The following is a 26,876-nucleotide window of genomic DNA, read 5'->3' as shown; positions in this document are numbered from 1 at the left end:
TCACAAACCGGATGGGGGTCCGAATAGGAAAAAGTGCGCGAAGCCTGCTGCATTTACATAATAATCACTTTCATCTTACAGCTTATGTTTTTATGAATAAATGAATGTTTTATTAATGATTTGTTTTTAAGAAAGCATTATAATATGCTATGTGAAGTCAATCATATGTGAAGTGGAGGAGTACTGGGGAGAAAGTGACGGACTGCATGGCCCTCAGGGATGAGCGGAGAACAGTTTGTTTTTTCTTTGTCTGTGTGTGTCCATCTTCACCTACAGGCTGAAACTGGGTGTGGTGAAGGAGTCAGATTCACGAGGGGAACGGCCTTTGTGGGTGGAGATTCTAAGAAGAAGATCGACGTCACATATTTTATAAATATGCATGTTACTTCCTGAGCTGGTTGTTCGCCGCTTGAGACGGCCCAGCGCGCTGTAAAACTTTTTCATATCTGATCAATAAATATTTGAACTTAGATATTTGTATTTTGTGCCTTTCCTCTAAATTATGAACATGCAATGGACGCCTTAAAGTCCAACAAGTCACAGAATTTTTTGCTCATTTATCCGTGTCATTGTCACGGATCTCCGCATATTTCCCTGTCTGTCCCACGGACTTTCTTTTACGTGTCAGTTTCACGTATTGATTACTCAATTGTTTTTCCTATTTTTTAACCATTTTCACGTGGGTTTGGGGTTAGATTTGGGGTTAGAATTGGGGTTTGGGTTAGGATGTCACTTTAACTATTGGTTTATACTATTTTTTCCATACTTTTAAACAATTGTCGCCTGACGTTAGGGTTAGGAGTTGGGTTTGGATGTCATTTTATGTTACAGAAAGTTCTAAACCCAAACCCACGGGAAAATGGTAAGAAAATAGGAAAAACAATTGAGTAACCAATACGTGAAACTGACACGGAAAAGAAAGTCTGTGGTACAGACACAGAAAAATGCAGAGATCCGTGACAATGAATTTTAGTATGCAACATGCTACTCAAAATTGTAAAACCTCGAACTTAACTTAAATTTCAAGCTCTATCCAGTCGATGCAGGATAAGGTGTATTAGACCTTTTTCACACTGTAAATATCCGATAGGAATCCAATCACATTTAGAACGGTGAACGGCTAAAAACCACATAAAATCTGTTGTTCTAATCCGTTTCAGGCTACATCCAGAGGTGGTTTGAAATCCATTTCAGTCTTACCGTCCTGATCGCATTTGTGTAGCTTTTCGGTTACGTCATGCTGTCACGTCACATAAAACACGTCAGACGTCGAGGCAGATTGTCATGCCAGTGCGACGTCATTGCCATAGAAACAGTGCAGATAATCCGGAAAACGGCTACAGGATGCACAGATCGGATCTGAACAGTTGTGAAACACAATGTGGACAGTGAGTCTGTCAAATTAGATATGCACCAAAATTTGGACTGACAGTGTGAACAAGGTATTAGTCTTGATAGAGAGGCAGTAAACAGCAGGAAACGTGTCACACTTCATGTGGTGTCGATTTCAAAGAAGCAAAAAATCTTCATCATTAGATGAACTGTTGGCCAATTCCTTAGTGTGGTCCAAAGGATCCAGAATAAATAACATTTCAATTAAACTGACCAATAGCGCAATTCAATTGGTTTGACAGAGCAAGCAAAAACAGATCTCTAAAATAGAAGTACTTTTTGACTGTAAATAAAATTGTAAGGAGTAAAAAGTACTTTTTTTTCTTTAAAAAATGTAATTAAGTAAAAGTAAAAGTACTGATTTTTAATTGTACTCAAGTAAAGTAAAAATCCCCAAAAATAATACTGAAGTACAGTAATCAAGTAAAATTACTCAAGTACTTTACACCTCTGCAAGGCAGACATGATTCAGTCTATCAGCGATATGAACCAATTCTGTGTAACCACACTACTACTCCAGACATTGTTAAACGTATGGATGCCTGTGCTGCACTAACTGCAGAGATCACTGCTCTTGTCAGTAAACGAATGGAAACATTTAATGAAAGTTACAATGAAGAGCTTGTGAAGGAAAGAGTAAGGCAAGTGCTGAATAAGGATGAATATGGATCCGTCTTTGGATGCACAGTAACAAACACAGTCATTTCAGAGTCATCACTGGGATCCGATAACCAATCAAAGACTTCTAAAGTCTCAAGTAAGCATGCTGATGCACAGTCAGGATTTGCAGCGAAACTGGAGCAAGCTAAAGCTTTACAAGAAATTCACAATCAACAAGCTAAGCTTGATAAGATGGAGCATGACTGGAAGCTTTGTGAATCGAGAATGTTAGGGTAGATAAAGCAGAAAGAGGCTAAAATGCAGTTAAGGTTAGCAATAGCAAACTCACTACCCACCCAGCAAAATCTGGTTGAAAAGACGTCGAAACGACGACTTCTCCAGACGTCTTAATGACGTGAAATTCTGGTTGAAAAGTGAAAGGTGAAAAGACGTCTTTTCATGGTCGTTGAAAAGACGTCTATAAATCGACGTCTAGAAAAAGGCTAAATTTGGTTGAAAAGTGAAAGGCTAAAAGACGTCTTTTCATGGTCGTTGAAAAGACGTCTATAAATCGACGTCTAGAAAAAGGCTAAATTTGGTTGAAAAGTGAAAGGCTAAAAGACGTCTTTTCGTGGTCGTTGAAAAGACGTCTATAAATGGGCTAAATTTCTATATTATTTCCTATTATTTCCCATGTCTTTCCAAGGGTTAAACCTCGTTTCAAGAATGTATTATATAATATTAATTATACTATTATTATTATTAGGCTAATAATTATCTCAAAATAGGACAGCTAACAAAAAAGTAATACGAATTTATATGTCAAACACACATATGACATGAATATTTCATTAATTGGTTTATTGTTTTTTTCAGCCATTATATATCCCTCACCTGGCATGGTTAAGGTTCTTACCTTCATGATCAGTTATCCTTGTTGTCCCACTTTTTGACTGCATTTCTGACACAGAAAGCCTTTTGTGTTCTGCTATTTATACCAGAAACTGCCTTTCACATATGATCTGAGATAGCCATACATACATGGAATTGTTTTAAAATTCAAATTACTATCACAAATTCAGATATCACAAATACAAAATACTGTGTGGAAAAATTTATTTAAATACAAATACGTGGGAAAAATGTGGGCATACTGCGAGAAAATTGTGGGACCACTGGGCATTCTATGGGCAAACAGTGAGCACATATCTGTGTCTTAAAACCCATAAAAGCTGTTCATTTCTTAAACTACAAAATAAGCTTGGCTGAATAATTAGTCTTGTTGAAAGTAGCAGTAACAAAAAAAGACAAACTAAAAATGTTTAACATACATTTTTTTTACCCCTGGGTAGGGATGTGACCGAAGCCGAATACGTTATTCGGAAGGGCACGGATAATAGCTTCAAAACGAACAACGAATTCATCCGAATAACAGAGAAAATATTCGGCCAGCCATAATCACATGTTTACTGGAACAGCTCTAAATTATAAACCCCTTAAAGCACGAATAATATGTGTGTGAAGTGAATGAGTGCAATCTATAAAATGACATTTTCGGCGCAACCCTTATTTAGAAACGCGAGCTGTTTTGGAATTAGTTTAAAATCTTAAAAACGCTGCTAATATCAAACTTCTTTTAACCCAACTGTAAAGAAAAATTCCGTTTTATTTAATTAGACCAGAAAACCTTGATAAAATGCTGCACTCTGATAATAAAATATTCGTTAATAACTCTGTATCTTTGTGGCACCGGTAGATGATATTTTAATTACTTCTAGTCGAAGCAAGCTTTATTGTCAATCTAGGTGAATATAAAATAAATAAGTAAATAGATACAAATATGAAAATGTAACATTTTAAAAGCAAAATTTTAACTGAAGAATACTATGACATGAATTGCAATTAACATAAAAATAAAGTAAGCAAATAACAACTGAAACATTTGAATTAAATATTTCTAATTACATTATTGTTTTAAATCATGTTGCTGGTTTTGAAAGAAGTCAAAACTGATTTTTAATAGAGCATACTGTTATTTAAAAATTTAAACAAATATCTGATTATTTATTTATTTAGATGAAGATTAATAAGAAAAACAATTTGTTATATTCGCGCAAACGCTATATGGACATAGATAAAAATGAGCTCAGCAAGTTTGTTCTAATGCTTATTATGCTTTCGTAAATTCTTATCAAAACAGATGTTTTTGAACTATTCTGTGCATATACTGCGCCACTTGCATGTCCCTGCGTTGCATTTCGGATCTGTCAGTCAGCGCGAGTTTGCCGATCTTAACTTTTTAACATAAATCAGTTCCCGAACTTTTTAATAACTCTTTAAGCATCAAGCAAGTCCTGCATTTTATTTTCAAATTCCTGCATGTTTTTAAACTGAAACCAAGATGTCAGACATGGATATATGAGTAGTATTAGGCTATATTTGACTCTTTTAGAAAACTTACAAATAACGATCATTTTAGATGTTTAATTACTATATTTAAATCGCTAGACTAGGGATTAATGTAGGCTACTTATTTTTTTCTGAAAACATCGCACTCATTTAGAAAGAATGGGTCTCATGGAATTGTGCTGACAGGCACAATAAACATTTAAGGGTGATCTAGCCTACAGTTTTGTCAACGTGCTTTCAAGTTTGTTATTTTAATGCTACAATACAATAATGCATAGCACAAGCTGTATGAGGCTTTAAAAATGAGTTGTTTGCTTTCCATGAGTATTACTAACGAGAATCAAGTTATTTGTCTTTTTGATTTAAATTTTGTATTATTTTTTAATAAATATTTACAGTTATTTAAGTTATAATTATAATAAAAAGCAAAAATGCATTTAAAATGCCATTTTAATGTAATATGACAAACTTTCGGTTTAAGACCCACCCACTTCCGGTTTCATCAGAATACAAAACAGATACAAATAATTTTGAGACTGTTACAGATACAAATACAGACTCCGCTGCACACCCCTACCCCTGGGTATAAAAATGTTAAAGGGGTACTTCACCCAAAAATGAAAATTGTTACAAACCCACATAAATTTCTTTGTTCTGATAAACAGGAAGGCAGATATTGTGAGAAATGTTTGTAACCAAACTGTTTGTGTAAATGACAGAATTTTCCTTTTTGGGTCAACTACCCTTTTAAGAAAATGTAGGAAATTTAGCTTGTGGATTGAATATTAAATTACTTTTATGCAACCACATAAAACCACTTATTACTAAACAGAAAAAGCAGGTCCAAGAACAATATGTCTCATCATGGGCACCAGTTGATATTTTCTCGTCCGATTCTTTCTTCATCATGCTCTTGGTCACTCCAGGTGTGTTGTCCTGGTTGCTTTATGGTTACAGCATCTAATTGAGAACATAAAAAAAATTAAATGTTAACATTAAAAACAGGGGTTGTCTTAACAAAAAGTAAAGCATGATCAATCCAATTAGGTACACTAATATTAAAAGGAATTTATATTTTATTTTACCTTTGTTATTTAGTCCCAATTATGTATTGCTATACACCATTTAAATATTTAAAGCAATGCTTTAGACAGATTTTAAAATTACCCCATGATGTACTCACACTCAGTAACTCGACATACACATGTTCAGACGTACGCATTTTGAGTTATTTTAGTAAATGTCCTTGCTTTTCCGAGCTTAATATGGGAAAAAACATGGATCAGGGTACATTTTCCCAAAGAAGTGCAGCCTTTAAAGAAGTAACCGCTCCAAGGGGTTAATAAAGTTCTTCTGTGGGTCATCGATGCTATATAGTAAGAAAAGATAATGTTTTAAACTTTATAAACTATAATAACTAGTTTGCGGTAAACATTTGAATATGGATTACCTCTGTGAAGGATGAATGCACTTTATTGAGGTTTAAAGTCAGAAGTTGTTCCCTAATTGATGTTTTCTACCATTATAAAGCTTGGAAGCGCAAGTAAAAAAGGGGCTATTTTCACTTGGTATTAAGATGTGCTGTTGTTGATCGGATCACAAGTGGACGATGCTAAAGACATGTGTAAATGATGTTCAAAACATCTTGAGGTTGTCCACTTTTGACCACATTCAGAGGTAGTTGAAAACACTTTTAATCGGATTGTTTATGTAGTGTAAGCGTGCATGTGGTAGAATGTGTTCCAACACCCACAAGAGAATATCAAAGAAATATCAAAGAAAGCTTTTACATATAAATGTTCAAAACACTGTGCCGCATGTTTACTTACAAGCAGCGGACTCTGGCATAATATTAGCTGCGTCCATTTAAATCCCGTCATTACTCCTGCTCATGTTTAAATGACAGCAGAAGGAATCGCCCACAGTCTCCACAAACCACCCCCTAAAAGTATTCAGAACAGAAGAGGTTGAAAGGGGACAAAACTGACGGATTTAAATACCAGGTGTAAACAGAATGTGTCCTTCTCATCCGCTTATGATCCGATCGACAAAAAAACACACACATCTTAAAGACACACTATGCAGTTATTTTACCTTAATGTAACAACTTCAAAGTTATTTCGGTGGTAAACAAAGTCATAGTAGGGCGAATCATCCTCCTGTTGAAGCTCGGGGAGGACGCCGCTACCAAAACCAGCAATGCAAGCTTGAGAGAATCGCCCCTGACAAATCTCGCGAGAATCACGACTTGCTTTACGGCAACGACGTCACACACGTTAGGCTTGTTCGACTTGGTGTGGCGCTGCAAGAACCGACCGCTGTATGATGTCAAAGTACCGCGAGAATGATCCGAGACGGCACTTTGACGTCATCCGGCTGTCAGTTCTTGCAGCGCCGCATAAAGTTGATCAAGCCTATGACAACAACTGCATGCGCGAATTTCAGACGTGAGGCTAAACAATTTAAAAGTTAAGAAAGCGCGTTCGGAAGAGAGTTGGAAAAGGAAAAGAGAATCTGACCGCGTTAGGAACCGGACAAGAGTCCCACTCGGTCAGGTTTTTACTCGTTGGCATGAGCTAAAAGACAGCACTGGATGGGATGCTGATTTGGCGATCTTGTTGATGGACTACTAAGTAAATCTCTTATTTGTAAACTTGTTTGCGGTCTATGTTGTATGTTGTTGCGCTTGCTTGTAGTATGTCATGCGATTATCATGACAACAGTTGTCAATATCTCACATAATTATCAGGACATAAATAAGCCTAGAGGTTGTAAATAGTGTAAACATGCACAATTTGCAAACTATTATGATAGATAGCAATAATCATGTATAGTGACATTATAGCGAACAATGTTATGAAATAATGCAACGTACACAATTAACTTTGTCATGGCATTTTGTAATGTTTACTTGTGATTTAGCTGCAACCATTAAAAAACGTTACAAGCTAGCAAACGCGGTACTTTATTATTATATGCACTCTACACTTGGAATAAACTTCTTATTATCCTATTACCATCATCTGTAGTTTAGTAGACTATGCAGTAGCCTAATATTTGTATGAAATTGTGAAACATTACCTGGTCATTACCTTTGGAGTACTAGAGTGGAAAATTACGACAGTTGCAAGTATTCTCCAGCGACTCTAGGGGTCGCTGTTTGACAAAAACGCCGAAATGCATAGAGCGGCTTTAATACCAGGTTTAAACAGCCCCAAAAACACAATCACTTCACCAAAGTGTGTCATTCTGCTTATAAAAGAAATGTGCATGCAGTGAGCAAAGACGTTTCTCATGATGATGACGACTCACCTTTATGGATTCAGTCTTGCATAAGCCATGTGACACGGAACAGGAATTTGCAGAAATACTGATAGGAAAGGAAAGAAACTGAAGTTAGTTTTAAGTTGGACTACTGTTCCCATATTTATCAAGCTTCTGAAAGTGCCATTTTTGTCTTAAGTACTAAGAATTCATGAAATATACTCCTACTTTCAATCTTAAGTATAAAAGCAAGTTGTCAAATTTCTTAAAGCTAAGAATCACTCTTAGGGGCCAATCACACCAAACGCATTTATGGCAGTTGCAGGCGCCTTTTTTAATTATATTCTATGGGCAGGGAGTATTTGCGCACACTGTTTATGCGCGCCGAACGCCTTGCGTTTTTTGTCACCAGCCGCAGCACACGCTTTTGAAGGAGCGATGAGAGCGGAAAAGCAGCCGACGTCATTCGCATCTTTCTATTGTCCAATCGAATGGGGGGAGAGGCGGGCCTTACGGTGTGGTGAGGGAAGTTTACAGTTGCTTTGAAGAACCGGACTCCACTCGCTCACTCTCCTATGTGTTTGTGCACCTCTCACCCTCAAACAAGGTCAGAGCAAGCGTCCTCTTTATAAAGTTTCTGCTAATATGACAGTTTATAGCAAAATAATATCACGCTTCAATATTTGATTGACAAGACAGCTGACTCGTTGGTTGCTAGCAATATGAAAAGTCGCGTCACACTGCTCTTTTTTTAAAAAGCGTTTGGTGTGATTATTTGAGAAAAATAAAACTGAATTCGGGACAAAAATTTAATGGATTTCATAGGGTCCTGCTAGATGCCGCTCCTCCACGGCGTTAAAGAATGATTCTACAGCCCTAGAAATATGACATCTAACACGAAAACAGGAAAGGAGATTCCTGTGGCAGACATCCTCTCCAGAAAGACCATAGCAACAAAACATGACAATCTCATCAAAGATATGGACATGTAGATTCACTTAATTATAAAAACGTACCAGTCAGTGACACAAAGCTCCAACAGATCCGTACCGAGGCAGTTTTCAGCAGCTCAGATAGATGATCTTGGATGGATGGCCTGCAAATAGGAGACAATTTGCCACATACATTATTGACTTTTAAGACAAACTTTCATTGACCAGTGAAGATAAGAAAATAGTCATATCTGACCTGAGATATGCGCACACGCTGAGAAGTCTAAGCTAAGAGCACGAAATGTTATTCTGGCTAGAAATGTGTAAGCAGATAGAACACATGATCGAAAGATGGAGTACTTGCCTGGTTCAACATAATTCAAATACCAAGGAACCCATGATTCCTAATGAAATACCAATCAGACAGTGGCAGGTATTAGCTTCAGACCTCTTCACCTCGAACAATGAATAAATGGTTAATGTAGATTACTTTAACCATTTCTTCCAATTAGACAAACTCAACACTACTATGGCTGCCACTGTCATCAGCAAGCTTAGTCACTTTCGCGAGACATGGCATACCAGTGAAATTAAAAGGTCCACAATATCAACACAAAGAGTTTGAAGACTTTGCAAAAACATTAAGTTTCACACACATTGGCCCACATGACTGATCCCTATCTCATTTTGATAAAGTATAGGAACACACCTGTTGACAACCTCTTCATGTCTCCAGCCCAGCTCCTCATGAGTTGCAGACTGTGATCCATACTGCCAACCACAAACCAGCAGCTCCTACCTGAGATTGTCAGTTTCACAGAGACATGCTACAATGGAGTAAACAGCAGCATCAGAAAAAGTATTATTATCGTAGTTATACGCGCAAGTTTGGTGGTACAAAATAAAACGTAGCGCTTTTCTAAGCAGATTTAAAAGAGGAACTATATTTTATGGCGGAACAGCACTTTTGGGAGTACTTTGACTCGGCGCAGTAACACCCTCCCTCTCCCATTATGAGAGAGAGAAGGGGAGCAGATTTTTCAGGCGAGTCAAAGTACTCCCAAAAGTGCTATTCCGCCATAAAATATAGTTCCTCTTTTAAATACGCTTAGAAAATCGCTACGTTTTATTTTGTGCCACCAAACTGGCTCGTATAACTACTCGTCTTAAATAGGAAAACCGTTGATGTGTTTGGTCACTTCTAACTTTATCTCTGTTTGGTACCATTGAATGAATGAGGCTAAGCTAAATGCCATCGAAGTGTCGCAGCGCGCCCCAGCGATTACGTGCACGCACTAAGATGATACAGGGATGTATCAACTCTTCTTAGTTAAGATAATAACATAGTTTAATATGGAAAATGGATAGACTATTCCTTTAAGTATTCATACCACTTTCATTCAAAGTGTCTGTTATTTCTTTCAAACGAATGGCGATGTAATATTCCCGTCAGTACTAAAAGCTCAATTTGTACTTACTCTAAGTCTCCATATTTGCACAACAAAAAATGAAGAACAAGACAGAAGCAATAATAAGAGAAGTGCTTAGGATACCATAGTTCATATCTACACTGTACTAGTTTTTCTTACCCCATAACAAGTATGTTTACTGCTGTAACTGTAGATGTTTTACTGGCTCCTAAAGGATTATCTTATAGTTGTCTTTGCTTTATATATCTCTATGCTTTTATTGCTATAAAAAAAGAAAGCAGACATATAGCCAGTGTCACTGTTTGATTTGTATGAATGAGCTGTGTTTTGACCTCGAGCAAACTGTACATAAAGTCAAAGTGAGATATGACTATTTAATTAGTTATAACTATTTTATTTATCATTGCATTGAAGAGACCAACATGCTATTTCACTTTTGAGCACTTGACTTGAGTCTAATTCTGGTGGCTGTGAAAATATGAACAAAGTAATACTTACTCTTTAGCCAATAGAAAACATCAAGACACACCAAGAAAAGGATCTGAAAGAAGTAACAATAAATATACAACAGTTATTTATTCAGAATGGCCTTTAACATTTTAAAGTAGAGTAGTTAATGTAATTTTGATAGGGAGCTGAACAAAGCACACATACATTGCAATACATGGAGTAAACTTGCGATATAATTTGTTTAATACACTTAAGAAAAAACGTTTCACAACACGTTTTTATAAAAGATATAAAACAAATATCCACTAACGTTAACTGTTAGCTCACAGCTGTGCCACGGGCTCAATCAGGTTAGCCGTAAACTGAAAAAAGCCCACACTACAATACTTGGGAGTAAACTTGCATTATAATTAACTAAACAATTTAAAATACATTTAAAAACAAGCATAACACGATTATATAGAAGATATAAAGACAAATAAAAGATTTCCATTAGCTCACAAGAGTCACACCTGCGCGACGAGCTCAGTCAAGCTGACAGCGCTCGAGCTAACATTACTAACAAACGATAAACATTCAAATTGATCAATTATTAGTCGTATCGACATATACTGACAACTGAATTAACATCCCTGTGAACTAATTTCAATAAAGTAACAACGAATTTAAGGAAACTTACCCCAGAATCGACCACAAAACAGAAAGACTTGTCTGAGGAGAAAATCTGTAAATACCCAACGCGCGTCTCCGGTTGAATAATCACGTGATCACAAAGCATGCGGAGAGAGACGGACGCGCGCCTCTGCCAATAACATCATATTAAAAGAAAATAAAGATATTTGTTTAAAGATGAAAATGAAGTGCTTCTATCAGTGCTGTACAGGACCAAAATGACCTGTTTAGAGCACATTTAACATATTTATTTAATTAAAATAAACAGAAATATTAATAGACTTTAAACAAAGCATGTTTCATTATCGTTCAATGTGCTCAGTATTTATCGTTTCTACGTATACATTCATGCATATTTTGTCAGGATTATTATTGAATGGAGACACGTTGAAAAGTGGTCCGAAAAAGACGTCTAATTTTAGGCTAAATTTGGACTGAATTAGACGGACCAAACAAAGACCAGTTTTCAACGTCTTTTTTTGGACTAAATGAAGGTCATGACGGGCCGACGTGATTTAGCCCAAAAAACAACGTCTAAATGACGTCTTGTGCTGGGTGGGTAAGCACACATCGGCTGGCAGTTTCAGAACCCACTCTCTTTGTTGGTGATCCTTTAAAATTCATAGATTGGAAGATGTCATTCATGGCCCTCATTGATCGAAAACCTCTTCCTGCTGGTGAAAAAATGTTTTATCTGAAGAATTACCTTGCTGGGGAAGCTCGCAAAGCGGTGGAGGGATATTTCTACAGAAACTCTGAGGATGTGTATCAAGGTGCCAGGAAAGTGTTACAAGAAAGGTATGGAAACTCGTTCGTAGTCCAATGAGCATTTCGAGACAAGCTGATGAGATGGCCCAAATCAGTGACGTCTGGTCGAAGTCATCCTACCTGCTTACATGAAGAAAGGGATAAAGCTCCTTCAAAGGACCCTAAAGGGGCATCTACGAATGTTCAAGCAAGTGAGGAAGTTCATAAAGTCATGACCCACGCATTCAAGTCAGCTGTCACCACTTTTGAACTGTGAAGTCGGACTTTTAATTGGATTTGACTGCCCATCTGCTCTAGCTCCCTTGGAAGCCATAATAGGTGGTGAGAATGAGCCTTTCGCTCAAAGAACTGTGCTTGGGTGGAGTATTATAAGCCTGTCTAATCCACACCTTGACTGACAAGGAAATCAGAGCTTTGTCCACCGTGTTGCGGTAAAGGAAATACCTGTCCCATCGCCCAATGATATCCAGAAAATTCTTGAGTCAGATTTCAATGAGAAAGCTTATGAGGAAAAATGTGTGTCACAAGAGGATGTTCGTTTCATACAGCATCTCAGTGCCAATATTCATCAGAAGGATAATAAACATTACAAGCTTCCTTTACCATTTAAGTGCAGCAGCCGACCCTCACTACCCAACAACAAAGGGCTAGCAACTGCTCGACTACAACACCTAAAGAAACGGCTCAAGTCCAATAAACAATATTATGATCACTACAAGGCTTTCATGGATGAGATGATCATCAGAGGTGATGCTGAACAAGCTCCAGCTATACCAAGTGGAGAGACGGTGTGGTATATCCCACACCATGGGGTGTACCACCCTCAGAAACCAAACAAGCTGAGGGTGGTATTCGATTTTTCAGCAAAGTTTTGTGGTATATCTTTAAATGACACTCTTCTGACTGGGCCTGATCTAACCAATTGCTTGGTGGGAGTGCTGTGCCGTTTCAGAAAGGAGCCTGTTGCAGTTACCTGTGACATAGAGAAGATGTTTCACCAGTTTCTCGTCCCACCTGATGAACGCAATTACCTGAGATTCTTATGGTGGGAGGGTGGAGACTTGGAGAAAGAGCCTCAAGAATATCGCATGGCAGTCCACCTCTTTGGTGCCACGTCTTCACCTGGGTGTGCTAATTTTGGCCTAAAGTACCTGGCACAGCAGCACAAGGTTAACTATCCATCAGCCTCGGCATTCATTGAGAAGAACTTTTATGTGGACGATGGGTTAATTAGTGTTCCCTCAATCAGTGAAGCCAAAGAACTAATAATGCAAGCTCAAAGAGTGTGTAAACATGGAGGTTTACGGCTTCACAAATTTAAATCAAATAAGGAAGACGTTCTGAGTTGTTTAAACCCATCAGAAAAGGCAACAACATCAAAGCCTCTTGACTTTAATCTTGAAGCAACACCAGCTGGACGTGTCAACAAAGTCAACAAAGGATGACACATTCAGTTACAGCATCGACCTTAAGGATCAACCATTGACTCGCTGTGGTATTCTGTCTGTTATAGCCTCTCTATATGACCCTCTTGGGTTTGTCGCCCCATTTATTCTACAGGGAAAGTGTATCCTACAAGAACTGTGTCGTAGAGGTACTGAATGGGACAACGGACTTCCTGATGACTTGCGTCCTCAATGGGTGGATTGGAAAAACGATCTTCTGAAACTCAAGGAAGTATTAATACCAAGATGTTATCACCCAAATAACTTCAGCGACATAGTCAGAATGGAGTTACACCATGTAGGATAGGGTGCTTGTTCCTACCTCTGCTTCAAAAATGACAAGAGTGAAGTCCACTGCAGTCTGGTGATGGCTAAAGCCAGGGTCTCACCTACAAAGGTCATAAGCATTCCCAGGTTAGAACTCCCAGCCGCTGTCACATCTGCCAGAATGAGTTTCATGCTGAAAAATTAGCTGGAGATGAAGATTGACCAAGAGTTCTTCTGGACAGACTCGCAGGTCGTTTTAGCATACATTAACAACGAAGCCCGTACGTTTCATGTTTTTTGTCGCAAATCGAGTGCAGCTGATACGAGATGTCACAGATCCTAGTCAGTGGTGTTACGTAAATACAACAGATAACCCTGCTGATTATGCATCTAGAGGGCTTAATGCGTCTGCCATCTCTACATCAATGTGGTTATCAGGACCCAAATTCCTGTGGGAACAGGAAGTAAATGCAACACCATACACACCTGTAAACCTGCTTGTCAGTGATCCTGAAGTTAAATCAACCCAAACCTTTGTGACCGCAGTCAGAGACGGAGCAGACATCCTCAATCGCTTAAGTTGATTCTCGCTTCTAAGGGTGGTTGGAAGAATAAACAGATTGGGCCACAAACAGATGTACAACAGTGATCATGTGACAGTTGAAGAACGTGAGAGAGCTGCTAAGGTGGTCATCAAGCTTGTACAGCAGCAAGCATTCTCAAAGGAAAGGCAAATAATTGAAATAGGAGAAGCCCTACCAAATTCAAGCGCACTGTACCCTCTGGATCCTATTTTGGACAATGGCATCCTTCGTGTTGGTGGGAGGCTAAAACACTCATCTCTCAGTCAAGATCTAAAACATCCTGTAATACTTCCAAAAGGTAACCACATCACTAAACTAATTCTGTCACATTACCACACCAAAGTTCGTCACCAGGGAAGAAGCCAAACTCAAATGGGGTTAAGAATGAATGGATTCTGGATCATTGGAGGCAGTAAGTCCGTCGCCAAGTTCATACACAAGTGTCAAAACTCAGACGACCAGCTGAAGAACAGCGTATGACAGAACTTCCCAGAGAACGTGTTGAGGTTTCCGCTCCATTCACTTACTGTGGTATGGACTGTTTCGGGCCATTTATTGTGAAGAGAGTTCGTAAGGACCCTAAGAGATATGGCCTATTATTCACTTGTCTATCATCTCGTGCAGTCCATATTGAAATGATTGAGGACCTATCTACAGACTCCTTTATCAATGCCCTAAGGTGCTTTATCAGCCTCAGAGGAGCAGTTTGCAAACTTCAGTGTGACCACGGCACTAACTTTGTTGGAGCTAAACATGAATTCGCAAAATCATTGAAAGAGATTGACACCAACGCCTTGGAGATCTTTCTTACAGAAAGGCAATGCAAGTTTGTCTTTAAAGCTTATTCTAGAAAGCCATGCTGGAGGTGTCTGGGAGCGCCAGATACGAACTGTGCGAAATGTACTCAATGCCACACTTGCTTTATGCCCAGGCAGGCTTGATGACGCATCACTCAGAACGCTGTTCTATGAAGCAATGGCAATTGTCAACAGCCGCCCTCTAACGGTAGATGGGATCAATGATCCAAATTCACTCGAACCATTGACCCCAAACCATCTGATAATGATGAAGTCTGATGTTTCTCTTCCACCTCCAGGAAAGTTTGTAAAACAAGATGTGTATGCTAGAGCCCGAAGCCATTTGTTTTGAGAATAATGGCTGGCTGATGAAGTTATTGGCTGGCTAGCCGAAACCTAAATGGCTGCTGCAGCCGCCAAACTTTTCATAGCTGCAAATGGCTGAAGCTGCCACATGTCTACAGATGTCTACGTTATACTGATTAACAGTGTTGTGAAAATTACTTACAAAGTGTAATACATTATATATTACAAATTACTGTAATTTGAAAGTAATTAGTCACATTACAATATTACTGTCTCTGAACTGTAATGAGTTACGTTACTTTTGAGTTAATTTCATCAAAATAACAGAAGTATGAATAGGCATTATAAAATGTTAAAATGTAGTTTATTTCTGCTTATATATCTAGAAGTTATGTGTTTGTGTCACGGCCGGGGCGGACCCGAGATAACTAAAGGGTCACGCCCCTACCTAGTTTCCACCTCGAGGAGGTTCCCAAGACCACCCCAATGACCAGACAGACAAGTATACTACGTTTAAAATACAACTTTATTTAAATAGTTAAAAGAACGGGGGAAGGGAAAAAGGGGAAGGACACTTTAAAACACTTTGCTTCTCTCTCTGGTTCCAGACGGGCCCCTATCTGGGGGTTTCCCTGTTGTCCGTGACGCCCTCCGCTGTCCTGGAGGCAGAACACAGAGACACAATTAATCAAAAGCTAGGTGGCTCCCCGACTCTGGAACCTTGGCTTCTCCTCGCGGCCTTGCTGTGAGCAGGGGTCGATTGTCCGCAATAGCATGCGTTACTCACAGACTGGAGCTTTGGAACCTCTCTGCACAGGTTGGTTGGGAGCAAAGGTAAGTTAGCATTCGTAGAAGTGCGTGACTCACAGACTGGGCTTTCTAGTTTCTTCACAGGTTCAAGACTGGGGCTTTCTGGTTTCTCCACAGGTTCACTGAGGACAGAGGTAAGTGGTCATTTAATAACACACGTTACTCACAACTTAGGGCTCTGGATCGTTCTACACAGGATTTCTAGGAGCAGAGGTCAGTTAGCATTCATAGAAGTATGTGATTCACAGACTGGGCTTTCTGGTTTCTCCACAGGTTCACTGAGGACGAAGGTAAGTGGTCATTTAATAACACACATTACTCACAACTTAGGGCTCTGGATCGTTCTACACAGGATTTCTAGGAGCAGAGGTCAGTTAGCATTCGTAGAAGTGCGTAACTCACAGACTGGGCTTTCTGGTTTCTCCACAGATTCACTGAGGACAGAGGTAGATGATCATCACATAGCATACAGTACTCACAACTTGGGGTTTAGGACCACTCTGCACAGGGTTGCTAAGAGCAGAGGTAAGTTTGCATTCATAGAAGTGCGTAACTCACAGACTGGGCTTTCTGGTTTCTCCACAGATTCACTGAGGACAGAGGTAAATGATCATCACATAGCATACAGCACTCACAACTTGGGGTTTAGGACCGTTCTGCACAGGGTTGCTAAGAGCAGAGGTAAGTTTGCATTCATAGAAGTGCGTAACTCACAGACTGGACTTTCTGGTTTCTCCACAGGTTCACTGAGGACGAAGGTAAGTGGTCATTTAATAACACACATTACTCACAACTTAGGGCTCTGGATCGTTCTACACAGGATTTCTAGGAGCAGAGGTCAGTTAGCATTCATAGAAGTGCGTAACTCACAGACTGGGCTTTCTGGTTTCTCCACAGATCCACTGAGGACAGAGGTAGATGATCATCACATAGCATACAGTACTCACAACTTGGGGTTTAGGACCACTCTGCACAGGGTTGCTAAGAGCAGAGGTAAGTTTGCATTCATAGAAGTGCGTAACTCACAGACTGGGCCTTCTGGTTTCTCCACAGATTCACTGAGGACAGAGGTAAATGATCATCACATAGCATACAGCACTCACAACTTGGGGTTTAGGACCGTTCTGCACAGGGTTGCTAAGAGCAGAGGTAAGTTTGCATTCATAGAAGTGCGTAACTCACAGACTGGGCTTTCTGGTTTCTCCACAGATTCACTGAGGACAGAGGTAAATGATCATCACATAGCATACAGCACTCACAACTTGGGGTTTAGGACCGTTCTGCACAGGGTTGCTAAGAGCAGAGGTAAGTTTGCATTCATAGAAGTGCGCAACTCACAGACTGGGCTTTCTGGTTTCTCCACAGATTCACTGAGGACAGAGGTAAATGATCATCACATAGCATACAGTACTCACAACTTGGGGTTTAGGACCGTTCTGCACAGGGTTGCTAAGAGCAGAGGTAGGTTTGCATTCATAGAAGTACGTAACTCACAGACTGGGCTTTCTGGTTTCTCCACAAATCACACTGGTGTTATAGGCAAGTAGTTCCTATCCACTGCGCTGGTCAATTCGACACATTGTTATTTTCACACGGAGCCTCTGAGATGAAACAGTCTTAATCTCCAAAAGAAAAGCACAGCACTACACCGCAAGCTTCAGTGAAAACACACAAATTGAAAATCGGGACTCACCCACAGCATCACACGCACACACTCGTTGTGAGGTAAGGACATAGACAGGAAATCTCAGGTTCCTCCTGTGGCTCGTCGGCCGAAATTTCCAACACACAGGGAATGTGGAAAGCAACAGTTTTGGATTTGTTCTCCGTATACACTAGACGTCCATCAGCTCACCCACGCTTACTCCTCCGGTGGGGCCGGAACTATAAATAGACACTCCAAACACGTGTCACAGGTAGGGGTGGACCCAGATGTAAATAAGGTCACGCCCCTTTCTCCACCTCGAGGAGATTCCCAAAGCCACCCCAATGACCAGACACACAAGGTAAGCATAAATTAAAATATACTTTATTTAATTTACTTAAAAATAATAAATAGGGAAGGGAAACAGGGGAACTTAAAATAACGGACACTCTAGGCTCTCCTCCTTCGGCTCAATATCTCAGCGTTCACGTTGGCTCTCTTTCTCTCCACAGACGGCTGCTGGAATACAGGGACACAGTGAATCGTTCTCAAGACGTTTGATCACCTCTGCGCTGATTACAGCTTCCAGGTAGGTATGGCTCTCTCCAAAGCTCCATATCTCAGTGTTCACGTTGGCTCTCTTTCTCTCCACAGATGGCTGCTAGGATACAGGGACACAGTGAATCGTTCTCAAGTCGTTTGCTCACCTCTGCGCTGATTACAGCTTCCAGGTAGGTAGGGCTCTCTCCAAAGCTCAATATCTCAGTGTTCACGTTGGCTCTCTTTCTCTCCACAGATGGCTGCTAGGATACAGGGACACAGTGAATCGTTCTCAAGTCGTTTGCTCACCTCTGCGCTGATTACAGCTTCCAGGTAGGTATGGCTCTCTCCAAAGCTCAATATCTCAGTGTTCACGTTGGCTCTCTTTCTCTCCACAGATGGCTGCTAGGATACAGGGACACAGTGAATCGTTCTCAAGTCGTTTGCTCACCTCTGCGCTGATTACAGCTTCTAGGTAGGTATGACTCTCTTTCTCTCCACAGTTCAGTATCTCCGTGTTCACGTTGGCTCTCTTCAATGCAGCGATTTAGCAATGATTTGTAATGGGACGCCGGGGGCCAAGACCCTCTCGGCGAACTCGTTGATGAACAGAGGGGCGAGGAAGCCACGCCGGCACACCGGGTCGAGCGCTGCCCTTTCCTCGAGACCCGTTGGTCAATCGAAAACTGGAGCGGGGCGCCCTTTCGTCGAGACCTCGGGCCAGCGGGTCTCTCCTGCCTCTACTCTGTGATGATGGAAGAACACAGGTAAGTTAACGATAATAGGTACAGTACTCACACACACTGCTACTCGCACAGTTCTTCGCCGCCACTCTGTAATTCTGTGGAGCTGAAAGCACACTACAGCAGTATTATACAGGGTTTTCTAGCGCCGTTCTTTCCTCTTCACCGTCCCGGGACGAGTGACTGGGAACGGGATTTCGTCAAACAAGACACAGCACTCACACTGCAATACACGGCATTACACAGCACCACTTCAAGTGAAAATTTCCAAAGACTCACCCCACCACGCTCAGTGCACACAATAGACACCCGTCCTCTTCCACGTCGCTCTGGGCGAGAAATAGGGAGATGGTAGATGGCCTAGCGTTTGTTTGCTGTCATTGCTGTAGCTGCTTTCCCACGGAAACCTTCGGCTCACCCACCACACTGGTCCAGGGGTAGGGCCACTCGATCTCTCTCTTAAGAACACTTAAACAATGAATCAATCCAATATGTATATCAACATTCACTTCAAGGGTTTTGGTTACTCACGATCTCTATCTTTCTTCGTCCTAGGTTGTCTTCATGTCAACAGTAACTCAGGCAGCTAGACAGGGCGCTTTCCAGCCACAAACACCACTTTTCCCACAGATATATACTCACAGTGGTAAGTTTTCCTCTCCTTCCGTTTCCCTCAAACAATGTCAGTGTCCGGCTAGTACTTCACCTTTAAGGTCTTCGATGTCCTCATTTCCATCGATCTATAATCCACACGTGGAGAGAGAGCAATACAACAATCCGAATGTAGCGTATTTAGGCGAGCTCAACTCAGCACTACAATACACACCAACACATCAGTGGATAACATCAGCGATTTCGGGGTGCTCCTTTTTAAAAGATCCACGACTTGCCTTCCTTTCACCCTCTGTGACTCTGTCCTCTTTCCGCCCGCTTCAGCGGTCGCCGGATCAACAGAGCTTCGGGCTCTTCAAAAGGTGCGTGTCTTTGTCTGCCATTGGCAAAGGAGCTTCCCCGTGTCAACTCGCCTCTCGTGTCTGAGTCTCCTCCTTTGTGTTCTTGCAGAGCTACTTATTCATCTCCCTCTCACACAGCCTCCAATCACACTTCATTCGCTTAACTCTTTACACCTGTGGCTCGTGAAGCCCTAACAGCGTCGCCCTGGAAACCAGGAAGTAACAAGGTCCATCTTCATATGCGGCCCGGTGGGGAAACTTCCGGGCGGAACCAAAACTTCCCAAACTTTGGTTCCGCCCTTAAAAGATCGTCACCTTGTGACACACGCACAATGATTTCACCTCTGCAACGTATTTACAACATCCCAGCTGTACTCACATGTCAACCCGTCTCATGTTGCTTTCTTCACCCCGTTATCCTCGTATAAATTCCTCCTCACGGTAAACATCCACCTCTTCCTATTTCTTTCTTCCCCAAGGGAACTAGATCGTCGCTCTCCAGCCTCCAACACAGCCAACAGCACACCAAAACCGGCACCACAGAGAAACACAATCAAGACAACACCCGATGGTGATTTCAAACCTCCTTATATCTGCGGCTCTTCCTCCTCGGTGTCCTATCAGCGATCGCTTCAATTATTATCCCCACCTGCACCTAATACAGGCTGATTTGGGCTTCGGGACAAACCCGGAAGTTCCGATGTTTTTCTTCCTTCCGGGCGGAACTCATCCTTCTTACCTCCGGTTCCGCCCTTCAAAACGTCACCATGTGACATCTGCCCTCGAGCTTTGAATAGGCACAGTGAAGACTTATGGCAAAATACCGTTACAGTCACTGTCAGAATCATAAACATAGACAAATGATCTGGTAAAAGTCTGGTAAATTATGGTACACATATACCAAACACAATAGAGCTAGAGCCCACTATAATGCTACCCATAGACTAATAACATGGCAAAACACGCAACCTCTTTTCTATTCTTTAATTCACTTTTAATTCAGAGCCACAGCACAAACCTTGGCATGCACTGGGTTGAATGAATGAATGAATATAGATTCCCATACAAAGGTTGGTAAAAACTTTTAACATTGGTGTTTAAAAGTCTACACTAATTTTACGTTGTAGTTTTGGTTGCTGTTTGTAATAAAACTGTAGATAGCATAGCAATAGCCTAGCAATCTATTATGTATCTGGACTGTAACCATAGCAACGTTAGCTTACCTTGTCATTGCTGGTGTGATATGGATTTTACTGGCAAGCTTTTTAAAAGTCTCTTTACTTCTGGGGTTCAAGCAGCATGGGAGACCGATAGAAAGAAACTTTCTGTTGCTTTTACTTAGTGCTCTAATTCGCAGAATTATGCGTGTGCGGTGCTATCGGACCTGATTGCGACCACTTTAGTCAAAGTTATACAGTCGCGGACTTCCCAGAAGCGGCTCTTATAAGAAACGCGTCTATATTTGACTTCACCGATTCCAAATCGCAGTTCCAATACAAAATTAAAGTAAAAATGAACATGCTGCATACAGCACCCGGAAACAGACATACAAACGTTATTTTACCCGCAGCTGCTTTTTCCTGAGTGGATGCTGGTCGCGCGCATTGGTCAAAAATAAAAAAATTAAAATAACACGGTCTATTTTTGAAATGCATTGTTGTGACGCGCACGTTACTAATGCATTGCTTCTTCTGTACGAAAAACGAGCAATTTTAATTTCCCAATCCGAGGACTGCAGCCTCCGGAGGTCGCATTTTTACGCTGCCTACGTCATCAACACTGTCTTATTTCAAAATATCAACAATTATAAAGTTTATTCTTATTATAAGTTAATCGTAAATTGTTGTAATATGCGTATGGCTTGCGAATGTAATGCTCAGTTAACTTAAATAAACCAGGCTTGATGACGTATGCAGCCTGCATATGCGACCTCCACAGGTTGCAACCCCTCTGTGTATTGTAGCAAGGAGCGAGCACAAGACTGTGCTGTTATGAAACCAATCAGAAAATGGATCTCGTGTATTGTTTATATATTTCGTGTGTGTATGTTTCTATGTGATAGAATTATTATTTGATTGCAAATAATTCTAGCCGGCTCAGCCAAACTTTATCAGCTGGCGGCTCAATTTGGCTTAGGAAATTATTATTGGCAATTAGGCCGAGTGGTGGAAACCATTAAAGGAAGTGATGGTCTTGTAAGGCGAGTCAAGTTGCAATTAGGAGAGCGAAAACAAAATCAACACTCCAAACCCACAGTCATTGAAAGGCCCATCCAAAAATTGGTGGTACTTATTGAAAATGAGTAATCAGCGACTGCTTTGTGATACCATTGCATCAGACCAGGTAATTAAGTTCTATAAAACCTAACGTTTTAGACTTTACATGCATATAAACAGTTTGAAGGCGGTCATATTGATGCTCAGAAATCATGTTCTGATTCATTCAGTTTGTTCTGTTCTTTCATCATCTCATAATTGGTGGGAGTGTAAATGCCGCAAAATATGTATGTGTGTGTGTCACTTTAAATGTGTTATGTGTGCCCGCACGCACCATCTCTACGTAAGGTAAGCTGTATCGCAGGTAGAAGAGAGAGGTGCGGACGAGGAGCACATTGTGGTTCCCACATGCTGTTTATTAAAGTTTGGAAATATATATTGTAAAAGGTGTATGCACTTTACGTTTTGGTTAATTTAGTACCCTTTGGCAAGCGGAGCGAGGTATGTGTCTTTATTGTGTGTTTTGCATGTTGTATTTTAAAGTAATTTATAATTTCGTATGTCACGTGTTATTTGTCGAGCTCTTTTGGTTAATTTCTTATTTATGTAATAATTTATTTGTCTTTTGGGTATCTGTAAATGTGTATTTGTTTAAATAATCTGTCATTTGTACATACGTTTTGTATTTATGAGTATATCGTTTCTTTATGTAGTTTCATGGTGCTACAACGCAACGTTTCTCAAAGGCACGGTTAATGGTGCTCAAAGCGAGCAAAATAAAAAGGATTAAGCACCCATCGAAACTCATTTGTCTCATTTGTCGATGCCAAGGGGCTGCTACAATTACTATAAACACGAACCTCATTTAACCCCCTGGGGTCCAAAAACGCAGTGCCGCGTTTTGATGTGTTTTCTCCTTATCATGGCAGAATCAACTTAAAATACTCCATCATTAAAGGTGCTCTAAGCGAATTGACACGTTTTAGACCATAAAAAATCTCCTCACTATCTTCTTGCTGCCTGTCGGCTGATCAAACTGTAAAAAAACGCGATCTCTGTAGACAGCCCAGGTTTCACAAACGGCAATAACAACATAGTGGACAAACCTACAAACAGAAACCATAACAAAGTGTTTCAGCCAATAAACGACAAGAAGGATTTGGGGGTAGGGGTTGGGCGCGTTCATGAAAGCACGGAAGGGAGGGGGAGGAGTTAGCTACGCTCCGTCTTTTTGAAAACAATTCAAACGTCAACAAAAACTAACGTCTCGCAGATTCGCTTAGAACACCTTTAATAATCATACACTTACATGTTTGACATCATTCGAAACTGTAAAGGGTCTTCTTTAACCCTAAGAAAACGTATCAATTGTCGACGATTGAAAATGGCACCTCTGATTCATATTTAAATAATTTAATAACCGTAAAACTTAGCTTCTTACCGTTTTTTTTCTGCCAATAGCTGAGGAGTTAGTCATCACGGGGATATATTTGGTGTCTTTCTAGCTTTTACAGAAGGTTTTCTATCCAGCCTGAAACTTGTCCCTCTTTTCGGAGTTGTTCAGCAAAGCATCTAACTCTTACATCCTAGATTTATCCACTTGATGTCCATAATTTATCAATTTTTCTGTCGGGTTTGCCGCTAGCTCAATGCTACAATGTCCACTGATGCTTTCTGTTTGTGTGCGCCATCACGCATGTGTGTGTCATCACGCATGTGGCTTGTAGAGTTGCCACCTGTCCCGGTTTTACCGGGATTGTCCTTCTTTTTAATAACCTGTCCCGGGAAATGTATCAACTCTCCCGGGACATTGAATGTCCCGGTTTTCGAAAAGCTATGTGAATATGTAACTTAGCGTCGCACGGCAGAGAGGGAGACCTTGCGTCTGTGCGTGTGTTTGCCTCATTTAGCGCATGTAAGACAGAGAGCCTCCTGATTGGCCTGTTTCAGGACATCAACCAATCAATTGTCAGTGTGGGCGGGATTTTATCTGTTCTACCGAACCAAATTAATCAGTGAGTGCATTTACATGCACAGTCTTACGCCAATTATGCTTAATAAACTGATAACACATGGGGTCATGTAAACGCGTAAATCGGTTTTCTTTAATCGGGGAAAGCCCATAAACGGCGTAAGCAAAAAACATTCGGCACAGGTAGTTTTTTGCTCATTACGCCGATTTCGCGTGGCATGTAAACACCTTAACCCGCTTTCTCACGGTTTTGTCCATGTGCGCATGTCTCAGAGTATGAAAGATAAACGTCACACGCGGAAGTAAGCGCAAGGTAACGCATAAAAGTCTCCGCTCGACTAAAGCAGTTGGCAGAGAAACTGTGAAAATAAAAGCTCATGTTACATTTACAGGTTCTCCAGACACGAGGAGAGATACAACAGTACAGCTTAAGACAGATATTTCGTTGACTTTTTGATCGACTATTGTGTACTAGACCTGTTCGAGTCGCGACTCACTCGGATCTTTAACCCGGATCTTTAAATTAACTCATGAGTCGCGAGTCTCTAGTGTCATTAACCCGGATCAGTTGAGTCCTACTACAATTCAATGTAAAACCATAAACAGCGCCACCACACACGCAAACCTCTTTCAACATTATTGATGAGACTTCGCTCGCACTACAGATCCACTCGTAACCGGCTGATCTGCGCGAGAACTGACCCGAGATTCTCACTCAGAGCCGGAAACATTGCAAACTCAAGAGACCTGCGGATCCGTGCGAGCCGCGAATTGACCCGAGTTCTCACTCAGAGCCGGAAACATTGCAAACTCGAGAGACCTGTGGATCCGCGCGAGCCGCGAACTGACCCGAGAATCTCACTCAGAGCCGGAAACAACGCGGACTCGAGAGACATGCGAATCTGCTCTGACTCGAGAGTCTCTCAACTCGTAACCGGCTGATCCGTAACCGACTGATCCGTAACCAGCTAATCCGCCGGCTGATCCGTAACCGGCTGATCTGCGCGAACTGTCTCTCCGACTCTGGGGGCTACATAAGCAGGACAGTTCTTTTCTATATTTTCTCTATATTATTATGCTATTGTTATTAGGCTTCTTTTTTAAATGGTCGACCATACACACCAAACCTAAAACCTATAAGCATGTTATTTCAGAAGTGAAAGGCTTTTGTTATGGATTTGCTTTTGAGGAGACTTCAATCGCTCTATAGATCCACTAACCGGCTCCGGCTGATCCACGCGAATCAGCCGGTTAGTGGGATCTGTAGAGCGAGTCTCATGTCCATGGTCTGCGAGTCTGCAATGTTTCCGGCTCTGAGAATCTCGAGTCGCGTGGATCAGCTGGTTACAAGTGGGTCTGTACTGAGTTTCCTTGGCAATTTAGCAATACTGACTCAAATGACTCAAGTGAATCACACAACCCGGATCACTGTAGTGAGTGACTCACAATAACCCGGATCCTTAAAAGGAATCGAGTTTGCCAGGCCTATTGTGTACTATAGGTGGTGACGTCACTGCCTGTGAGAAAACTGATAATTCTTCAAGTCCCATGTAAACGCAGTTGTCTGCATAGCCGGTTTATTGATTTGCATGTAAACGCATGAAAACAGTTTTCTATAATAAGCAGATTTTTAATAGTTATCCGCTTATTCTGTGCATGTAAACGCACTCAGTGTGTCTAGAAACAGGAGCGCCATGGTAGAGGGAGAGTGCCCCAAAAGCGAAAATAAAAGACAGATTTTACACCAGACTACACGAAAGTGTATCCCTGTCTTAAAATAGTTAAAATCTTGCATGTTGTACAGTTTGTAACAGTGACTTCAGCTTTACCCATGGCGGGTTAAATGATTGTAAAATACATGTTGAAGTGAGTTCCACAAGTTTAATTTCATGTGCATATTTTTCAGGCCGGCTAGTTGCTATTTAGACCTGTTTAAAGTTGCAATGGAATATAAATAAAAACAGTTTACATAAATAGTATAAGCAGCTTTTATAAATTGTAAAAGTGCTTTACATATTTTAATATAATTAACAAATAATTGGATAACACTTTACAATAAGGTTCATTAGTTAACACATTAACTAATAATAACCTGCACTTATAGCATAAAGCAATTTTTTTATCTTTGTTAATGTTAATAATACATTTATTTAAATCTTGATAACATTAGTTAATGCACTGTGAACTAACATGAATAAACCATGAACAGCTGTGTTTTTATTTACTAACATTATCAAAGATTAACAAAAACAGTAACAAATGTACTGCTCACAGTTAGTGCATGTTAGTTAATACATTAACTAATGTTAACAAATAAGAATTGAAAAAAAAAAAAGAATTGTGAAGTGTTGCCAATAATTGCATAGGCCTATAGAAATATTATGCTATGGGGGGGGGGGTGAGCAAACCAATTGGCCGGGTCATTGATATGTCCAGGTTTTTTATCAGACATGGGTGGCAACCCTAGTGGCTTGAGGCTTGGCATCAATAAATGTCATGAAAACGCCTGGACTTTTTTGTAAAAATGTAAATAGTTTTTGATCTGTATAATTTATAATGTTCATTTCTGTGCTCCAGGACTCCAAAGACATGAGACAACTGTTTTACAGAGGAAAAATGCTTAGCTTTTAATATATAAGTGATTCAATTTCCGTTTTATTTTTTTATTTATCTTTATGGTC

The sequence above is a fragment of the Paramisgurnus dabryanus genome, chromosome 1 (assembly GCF_030506205.2).
Source record: "Paramisgurnus dabryanus chromosome 1, PD_genome_1.1, whole genome shotgun sequence".
In the NCBI taxonomy this organism is placed as follows: Eukaryota; Metazoa; Chordata; class Actinopteri; order Cypriniformes; family Cobitidae; genus Paramisgurnus; species Paramisgurnus dabryanus.
This window is presented reverse-complemented; position numbering follows the sequence as displayed.